This window comes from Scatophagus argus, chromosome 6, assembly GCF_020382885.2.
Source record: "Scatophagus argus isolate fScaArg1 chromosome 6, fScaArg1.pri, whole genome shotgun sequence".
Taxonomy (NCBI): Eukaryota; Metazoa; Chordata; class Actinopteri; family Scatophagidae; genus Scatophagus; species Scatophagus argus.
Window position 1 is genome coordinate 2,445,409 of NC_058498.1, and position 9,975 is coordinate 2,455,383.

Consider the following 9,975-nt stretch of genomic DNA (forward strand, 5'->3'; position numbering starts at 1 on the left):
TATTCTGCATTGGTTAAACTGGTTTCCGACATGTTGCCAAGCACAGTATGGTTTTCTTACTAAGTGGGGACCAGCCAGCCATTTACTCTAGCTGCTGTCTTACACACTTGTACGGTGTCTTGTGGGGACCACCGTAGCTAAGTATTACTCTGCACTCTTAGTGACACTGATGAGATTCTTTCATTCTTACAGTCAACTGAAATACACGTCTAAGACAAGGCCTATAACACAGGCTAAGTGTGCTTCCTGTACTTTACATCAGTTCTTGTGTCACAGCTCAGTTCAACCCTGTACAACTTGATATTCACTTGTTTTCCATTTGTACCAGTCACTGCAGTGCTATAGCAAGCTATACAAAACTCACTTTTACCAGAGCCAACTTTGACCTATGAAAAATCTATGAAATACATGTTTGGTTTGGCTACATTGGTTAAACTGTTGTGTCAGACATGTTGCCAAGCACAGTCTGGTTTTCTGACTCAGTGGGGACTCGCTAGGATATTGTGACACTGATCTAGAATCTTCATAAGTGAAAGAGTATAGTCAGGTTTTGCACATTTTAAATTTTTGCTATGCCTTGTTTTTTTCTTTAATTTAAGCAACGTCAGTGTTTTCACAAGTCCTCTATCAGGCAGCATATGGTTGACAAATCACAACCAACTTGAAACTTTAGAACTACATAAAGACATTTTTAAAGTAATTTGTAGTGGGGTTTTTTAAGTATAATAATACAATAATGCAAACAAGTTTAAATTGAATTCAATAAACAAATTATTCCAAATTGTTTTAATCTTAGTCGTCTTCTTTTGTGTATGTATGTATGTGTGTTATTCATATATTATGTCTTCACTATTTCTTCTCTAGAACAAGGATGAATCAGGACCGATTCTTTCATCAAACAAAGCTGGAGTCGATCGTCACCTTGTAAGCTACACGGATTCTGATGAGTCTCTGTGTCCATGCACCAGTTCCTCCCAGCTAAATGAAAGATACTCACAGTTGATTTCCTGTGAGTCGTTGAGGTCTGAGGTGTTGATCACTGTGGTGTTGGAGGTGAGGGGGCTAGGGGTGGATGCTGGTGGAGGGTCTGGACAAACCTTCTCTTGTTTTTCTGCTCAAGGTTACTTGATTTACATAGCAGAACAGGACTGTTTTTTAGTTTGTTTTTTTGAGACAGTATCACTTAAATGATTGATATTAATGAATCATATTGTAATGTTCACATTCAAAAAATCTGCTTGGATTTGCAAAAAATTGTTTTGATACAATTTATTTTTCTTATGTGATAGCAGGGCTGTCAAGCTATTAAAAAATAGCCCTTGACCCATGTCTGTCTGTTACTTAAGATGACTTGTAGTAATAAAATCTTAAACATTGCATCATTTGCGCTAACTTTGAGAGCTATGTGTTGCAGCTTAGTCTTAAAACTTAAAAAATGACAAGATGAGACTTCAAATCATACATCTTTCGTCATTTTCATACCACATAAGCATTTTATCTGGAAATTAACTTCTATTATTAATCTTCTTATTAATTCAACTCAGATATTCAAATGAATATAGTCTTTTAATATGGTCTAATAAGTCTTTTAAACTAAATAATTACCCCATTATTTTTTTTTCAATGAATATTAACTTATTAACAAAACTTACAAATGATATATTCCTTCAAATAAATGTTTAAACACCATCAGTGTTTAAGGTCTCTACAAAGTAAGTTAAACTTGAAAGTGTGTCAACTGGTCCAAAGGAAGATAGAAAAATCTGAAAGTGTGTATAAGGTTACCCCACAAGTCACTAAAAACCTGAAAAGTCCCCAGGAAGCTGTCCCTGGTCAGGTGAGGAATTCTACTTTGTCTGATTGACAATTTGAAGTGATATGTGTGTTTCTGGCTGCTCCAGTATACCACCTGATTTTTTTCAATGCTGTAAGACCTTCAGAAAGGGTGGTTCCCACATTGCACGTTCACGTCTTGTGTCCCTACAATGTGATATAGACAAGGCTGTGTGTGTGTGTGTGTGTGTGTGTGTGTGGTGTGTGTGTGTGTGTGTGTGTGTGGTGTGTGTGTGTGTGTGTGCCCTTGCAGTTATGTTTTATTACTCAGGACTCTTCATATAAACAGTTAGAATAAACATAAACAGTGCAGGCTGACACCAGGCCATAGAGCAGGTGTGTGTGTGTGTGTGTGTGTGTGTGTGTGTGTGTGTGTGTGTGTGTGTGTGTGTGTGTGTGTGTGTATGTGTGTGTGTGTTGGAGGCACCTGCACCTCGCAAAGGTCGATCGATGACAGACGGTGCCTGTGGCTTTTCCACCAGACCACCAACAGTGAACTTCCTGCAGACAGCAGCACCTGTGAGGACAGAGGACACAGTATGTGTGTGTGTGTGTGTGCGTGTGTGTGTTATTGGTTTATGTTTGTGCTTTATGAATATTGCAGTGCAGTGTGTGGAGCACAGAACGATGTGGCTGCTGTTGGTCCTCAGTGTGTGTGTGAAGGTGTGTGTGTGTTTGCTTGTGTTGTGATCTGCCATCCTTGTGTGTAAGGTTTGACTAATTATTACCAAAATATGAGCGAGTTAAAAGACATCAGAACTGCCATTGTGAGATGAAAAAGCCCCTGAACCTTGAGTCAAGATCTTTTTGTTTATTTCTGTTTCCGTTACGCTCAGACAACTGGAGCCACTTCATCTCCTCATCCCCCTCATTACTTCTCATGTGGTCCCTTCTGTAAATTCTGGTTATTTAAACTGAATAGAGGAAAAGTGCAACGCTGTCAGTTAGGCATAAAGTTGCAGAGTAAAATGGAATTAGCAGCCGTGGCATCAACAGACTCTGACCAGCGACCCCTGACCCGAACTACAGCTGTCCTTCCTCTCCGTTTGTCCCAATCGGTTCCTTTGTGGATTGGTCCTGGCTTTCAGACAGCATTCCTCTGTCCAGTGTGTGTGTGTGTGTGTGTGTGTGCTGGTCGCCTGCTGTTTGCAGCTGCATGTCCCCACTGAGACGCTGCGAGGCTCTGAACTCCGGACGGAAATCGGATGTATCGAGTCCTCGCCTCAGGACTTGGTCATCGCCGCTCTCATCTGAGGAAGAGGAGCGATGAGGAAGCCCAGAGATGTTGATGGTCTCAGTGTCAGTCATTAGCTAAAGATGGCGCCAGACTGGGCGTCAGATTGGGTCATTTGTGGAAAGTTGAGGTCTGGGCTACTTTCTTCAAATCAGTGCGACTCACCTCCTCGGTTTACTTAAAGTGAAGACACATTTCAGTTAACGGTTTATGTCAGGCAATAGAAAGTTTTCAGACAAGCCTCCATGTTGGTCCGGTTTGAAATCCGTTCATCCCATCAGGTGCAGCCAGGAGGGCTGTGCGACGTGACTGGAAACACGATAAAGATAAAATGTAATCACTGAGAAGCAAAAGGACCAGAGTCTCGAGGCTCAGACAGGTTGCCGTGTCGTATGAAATGTTAATGAGATTTGCACTGAGATTTGCACTTTTTACATCAGGTCGCTTTGCTCACACGACGGAGCAGACTGAGGTTTTTTATTGTCACTCGTCTGAGAAAAGCCTAATGTCCATTATTGTGTCTCTTTGGACCAATAGTGAAAGTTATCAGGGAGGTCATGTGGACTGAGGTGACAATCAGCTTTGTGCTTCAGTGGATTTAAAAAAGAAAAAAAAGGGTTTATATCAGCTGAAAGTCAAGTGAAAAGTGAAATCACAATGAGTGAAAGAAACGTGTGCTGCAGTCGTGAGGAGTTTGAACGCTTTAATGTCAGCTTGCTGTTTTCACTGGACTTCTGCTTTCACAGAAGTCATTCATTTTGAGGTCAGTACAAACAGTCATGATAATGGAATTCAGAGGCAGCCATGAAATGTGATAACAAGCAGACTTTAATGTAGCTGTACATTTTACATTTGACCCTTTGAAAGCAGCCAAAACGCTGCTGTGGCCCAGGATGAAATTAAACGCGACGGCCCTGTTGTTGAGTGTAGTTTGCTTGGTGCGTGTTTCTTCTGGCCACGCGTTCAGCTGAGATTCAGGGGTTAAACCCACAGACTCGAGGTTCACACTGAGCCTGGACAGGGCCGGAAAGCTTCCTGAAATGTGCCAGGATTGTGCCAGTGTGAAAGCTCTTTCAGCCTAGTGCTAACAGCTCACTTAGCCTGGAGCTACGAAGGCTAAGAATGCTTTTAGCAGTAAGCATGAAAAGCTTTGCTCATGTTCGTAAGCCTACGGCCTCAAGAGGGCTTTGCTGTTTCAGGAGGTTGCTGGTTGAAACACCTGAAACTGCTGTTTTTCGGTTTAATGAGTCACCCAGAAGAAGTTATAATCCCAGAAATATTCTGCACACAGTAGCTCTTAGTGAGGCTTATGGACTCTTCTTTAGCCTGATGACTCATGTTTGGCAGCTTGTTGCTCAGCAGAGACAAAAGGCCACTGAAGTCAGTGTGGCTGATTAGCCAATTTGAGTTAATACTAAATTACAGCCTTTCAGAGCAAACAAACAAAACAACTGCCACCTGACTGAGCCTTTAGTGCTTCATTGTATTGACAAGCAGACAGGACGTCCTGAAGAAACAGACCTCAAGCTAAAGACACGGAAGGGAAACTCTGCTGGTTCACTTCACAATAAAAGCCCCTGCTCATTATTCAGCAGCATGTGTGTGTGTCTCCATGTCCACGTGTCCCCGTCGTCTGCAGACCGAGAGATCTGCGCTCGCGATGACGCCTCAGACGGACATTTCATGGACACACAGGACATGATAACCTTCAGACTCCCTTCTGGAAGTCATGAGGAGGCATTTATGAGGATGATTTGAATGATAATACAGTGAGAGATTATATAACATTTAATCTTTTATATTGCTGTTATGCCACGCTGGCTTTTAAATGATCTGAGTGGACGCCGACTCCCTGATCTTTGTCTCTTTCTCATTTCATCCTTGTTGCTTTGTCTCTTGTTTATTGGCTGTTTGTCTTCATATGTCAGTTCACTGTACAGTTTTACAGATGCGTCTCTGACAAGCTGACAATACAAGCATACATCTGTGACCTTTACTGAAATTTCTCTTGTGGTTTTCTCAAGGAATTAATTTTCTGTTTCTGTGTGTTGAGAAGAATTTGTCAAATAAACTCAAAGAAGAGTCAGGCTGAATGGACACAGTCAACGCAAGTGTGAGTCTGTGCTCTGAGACTTTGATGTTTATTTGGTGTATGAGGAGCCTTTTCAAAAAGAGCCATTTGAAGGTCATATTTAATGCAGCAGCGCAGTGAGAGACCTGCAGCTGGCATGAGCTTTTATATCTGACGCACACAGTCAAAGTCACATTGAGGGTCACAAGGTTGATTTGCAGGAAGTGAGCAGGCAAACGTGCCCAACTGAGGAGCAGGTGAATTTGACCACTAAATCTATGGAGCCAAATGAAGCTCATGCATGTGTCATTTCAATACTTTTGCAACATCTCTGATGAGATGGCCAGGGAGTTAAGTTCTGATTGGCTGGTTAGTTTAGTTTAGTGTCACATGCAAAAGGTAGGGAATTTGTGTGTCCTTCTCTGAGACTTGATAGACAGGATTGGCTTTGTCACTTACAGAAAGTGGAACGAGCTTGATTTTACGTTTTCTTTCATATTATGATTAGAGAAAACAGCTACCAAGTAGGGCAGCATGGTGGCGCCGTGGTTAGCACTGTCGCCTCATAGCAAGAGGGTTGAGGGCTCAGTATCTGCTTGCATTAATTTCACCTGCATACCTCACTGACAGTTAGAGTTTTTTCAGTCACAGAAACTGTTTCCAGGCGGCTAATTTCTACCCAGATGACAGTGCGTCACCTAAAGTCATATCTGCTCCATCTACACCCGTGCTGGCCGCAGGTAAAACACACACTCACGGACCTTATGTCATTGTCATTGTGGGATGGGATCAATGAAATAGAAAACTCTGTTCACTCTTTGGTTGCAGACTGTCATGAGCCGCTGACAGTGAAGCAGTTTGTGAAGCACGTCTCCAAGGAGTTTGAGGTTAGTGGGATGCTCACAGTAAGAGCTGTTTGCCCAGACCAGGCCCCCGCGACCCTGACGGATAAGCGGTATAGAAAATGGATGGATGGATGGCTACCAAGTAAAGGTCTACAGGCACACTCGCTGGTCTGTGAGGCTCACAGTGTCAGTGTCACAATCCATATGATGTCATTATTGACCAAAGCATCTCTGCTTTGATTGTTTAGGGACTTGTGGTGTGCAGCAACACATCTTCCTGTGTTTTCAGCGACATAATGCAGACAAACAGGATTCAAACACTCTAACAGTCCAGAAGCTGATGCAGGAAGACAGATTTTAAACTGGCAGGAAAAGAGTTGTGGTGCAGGAAACACCTTTTCTGTCTGAAAAATTAAAACGTGTGTTCATGGAGGCTTTTTCTTTTTCTTTTTGAGGGACTGCAGATTCCCTGCATTTAAAAGAAACTCATCTGCTTTGGATGGACATCACTGTTTCCTGTCTTTGTGCTGGAGGGCAGGAGTTTATCTTTAAAATGAAAGGTCAGGCTAAAGACTGGATACACAGCTTGAACACGATCAGAATCCGTTTGCTCAGCTGCACTGGAAAGTTTTCTCCTTTTTTTTTAATGTTGTGTATTATTGAGTCCAGACTCGGGACTCTGCAGCATCATCCTGATCTGTCCTCAAAGTGCTCATCCTCATCCACAGTGGGGCTGCTCTCACAGCATTATTAACAAAAGAAACATGATCAGCATTATCTTTACAAGGACTGACAACAACAGCAGAAGCAAGTTTGTCCCCGCTGACTGAGAGGAGCCCTCCAGAATGAAGAGTCTGTTTTCTCATCTCTCACGAGTCCAGACCGAGGTCACGAGTCCCGACCGAGGTCACGAGTCAGGACGAACGCAGAAAACTGACAAGCAGGTAAACAGAGTCACGCAAAGTGTGTACATGAGACTCACGGCTTTCAGGTTCTAACAAGTTTCACAAGAAACTTTGTCCCGATGACCTTACATATTATTACAGATGGTCCTTAGTTCATTTCAATTACCGTCACTGATTACATGATATGGACAAAAGTATTGGGACACCCGACCATTACACCAAAAGGGACTTCAGTGCCATCACATTCTAAACACACAGACAGCTTTGCAGCAATAAGAGCTTCCACTCTTCTGTGAAGGATTTCCACACGATTTGTTTGTGTGTTGTTTGTGTTTCTGTGTTTCTGGCTCACGGTCTCCGTTCCAGTTCACCCTAAAGCATTAAGATTTCCCTTCACTGGCCCAACCCCTGAAAAACAACCCCATGCCACACCTGAATTCAATAATAAAGAGGTATGTCCCAATACTTTTGTCTATATAGTACCTTTTAGCTTTTCACATTAGCCTCGTGGTTGTCGCTCCGCTCTTCAGTGGGAGTAGCTTTCTGAGCACACTGCTGGTCATTACATTATTATTTTGCTTTAAGACCCTTGTCAGCTTCCTTTTTCTTCTTCTTTCTTTTCTGGCATCCAAGTTAGTTTAGCTCAGTAAATTTCTCAAGTCTTGCGGCCGGCAGCCAGCGGTGCACTTGTCTTGACTTGTAGTAAAAAACTGGGGGGACATCTTAGTGTTTTAGAGCGTCTCTAGTAGCGTCTTTAGTAGCTAAAATAAAATATCCTTTTTATGCTTTCATAACACTTTTGTGAATCCAGTTTCTTACTGCAGTAACTGGCTTGTTTACAATATCTCATCTTTTTTGCCATCACCATTGCTAAATTTGTTGTGCTTTATCTTCCGTTACAATTTTGAAGGCCAACTGCTGTCCTCGGCCTTCACTCAAAGTGTGTTCAGCTCACTGTGTGGATGTGCACCTACACACATGCTGAGGGCAGAAGAGCTATTTTAAAATGATTTATTATTTATTTCCAAACAGATGATGGTGCTTCAGTTAAATCAGGTTGCCTTAATAAAATATCAGAGTAGTTTTGATTCGGGATTTACATTTTTAAACTTGTATTTAATTTGAAGTCATTTCTTTCACACTTAGACTGTCACACTTAAAGGGGAACATTTTAAAGTAAATATATAAAATAACAGCCCTTACCAGAGCAGTAGCTTTGTGTCTCTTGAATCTTTGGCCACATCTCATTAAGTGTGAACACAGTGAAAGTGAAAACCAAATGACCACTCTGTCACTCAGCAGGACAAACGTTATCTTAAGCGAGATGTTGCTGCTGTTGCTGTCTACAGCGTCTCTTTGTTCTGACTTGTAAGCAGGGTTTAATGAGGATATCAGGATGGAGACAGTTAGTCGACTCCTAATTACAGCCTCATTCAGTGCTTGGCTCCTGTGCCTTTTAGAGACCCTCATTGATCTCCTTTGTTTACATGGTGTTTCTCTGAGGACTCTCTGAGGCTTTCTTTATGGCGACAGTTGCTATAGAGTTTCAGAGGTCTTGGTTTAATCAGATGAACGAGCTGAACTGTGCACATTTCCTCTCTTTCTGATGATGTCCTGTAACTGAACACTTGAAGCCCGGCATTAATCACCATTATCTCCAAATGCTGGTCACATTCTTTCCATTAAGCTGGTCACAATCCATCAAGGTGATCTGTTGTTTAAGGTGAGGCAGCCTTAAAAACTCATGTCACAATATGTTGATGTGCATAAAGGCTCACAACATCTCAACAGCAGTGCTTCCAGCTTTTTTCATCCAATGGATAGCTCGCCGTGATCGTATAGTGGTTAGTACTCTGCGTTGTGGCCGCAGCAACCCCGGTTCGAATCCGGGTCACGGCAGTTTTTTGGGGACAGCCGTGGCCTAGAGGTTGGAGAAGCGGCTTGTGATCGGAGGGTCACCGTTTCCATTCCCCCACCGGACGGGCAGGAAAAGTTTTGGTGTGGTGGAGTGATTAATGCGAAAAATGTCCCCACCCCTCCATTGGCCGGCTGATGTGCCCTTGAGCAAGGCACTTAACCCCCCAGTATGTTCCCCGGGCGCTTGATGCAGCCCACTGCTCCTGTGTGTGTTTCACTGCATGTAATTTGCTGGGTGTTGCATGTGTGTGTTCAACTAAGGATGGGTCAAATGCGAATTCAGTGTGTGTATGTAAAAATATATATACTGTCAATAAAGCTGATTCTCTTCTCTCTCTTCTCTTGTGGCAACAGTTTGTTGAAGGCCCTTTTCTATTCCAGCATGACTGTGCCCCAGTGCACAAAGCAAAGCTCCATAAAGACATGGTTGGATGAGTTTGGTGTGGAAGAACTTGACTGGCCCACACAGAGCCCTGACCTCAACCCCATCCAACACCTTTGGGATGAACTGGAACGGAGATTGTGAGCCAGGCCTTTTGGTCCAACATCAGTGTGTGACCTCACAAATGCTCTACTGCATGAATGGGCACAAATTCCCACAGAAACACTCCAACATGTTGTGGAAAGCCTTCACAGAAGAGTGGAAGCTGTTAGAGCTGCAAAGGGGGGATTAACTGCACACCAGAATACAATACAACCTAAATCCCCATTGGTGTAATGATGTCTCAGTACTTTTGTCTATATAGTGCATGTTACATACGACCAGTGGTGAGACATTGGCTTTGAGGAAAGGACATGAGGAAGAGCTGGAGGTAGCAGAGCTGAAGATGTTGAGGTTTTCTTTGGGCACGACCAAGATGGATAGGAATCCAGACTGAGATGCTTCGGACATGTTCAGAGGAAGGATAGTGAATATCTTGGTCGAAGGATGTTGAGGTTACAGCTGCCAGACAGGACGTCTAGAGGAAGACCAAAGAGGAGGTTTATGGATGTAGCAAAGGAGGACATGAAGGTAGTTGGTGTGAGGGAAGAGGAGACAGAGAATATGGCGAGATGGAAGCCAATGATTCGCTGTGGCATTCCCTGAAAGGAACAGCCAAAAAGAAAAGAAGAAGACATACGGCGTTTACGAGCTGCTGTAGCTGCTGGTAGGCTACCATCTTTACATTC

General features: G+C 43.1%; 1 non-coding gene across 1 annotated transcript; it reads left to right on the top strand.

Moving 5' to 3' along the window:
- The first annotated feature begins 8,715 nt into the window (after positions 1-8,715).
- trnah-gug lies at positions 8,716-8,787 on the top strand. The gene has a single exon. It is a non-coding gene; the product is annotated as a tRNA-His (tRNA).
- The last annotated feature ends 1,188 nt before the right edge of the window (positions 8,788-9,975 follow it).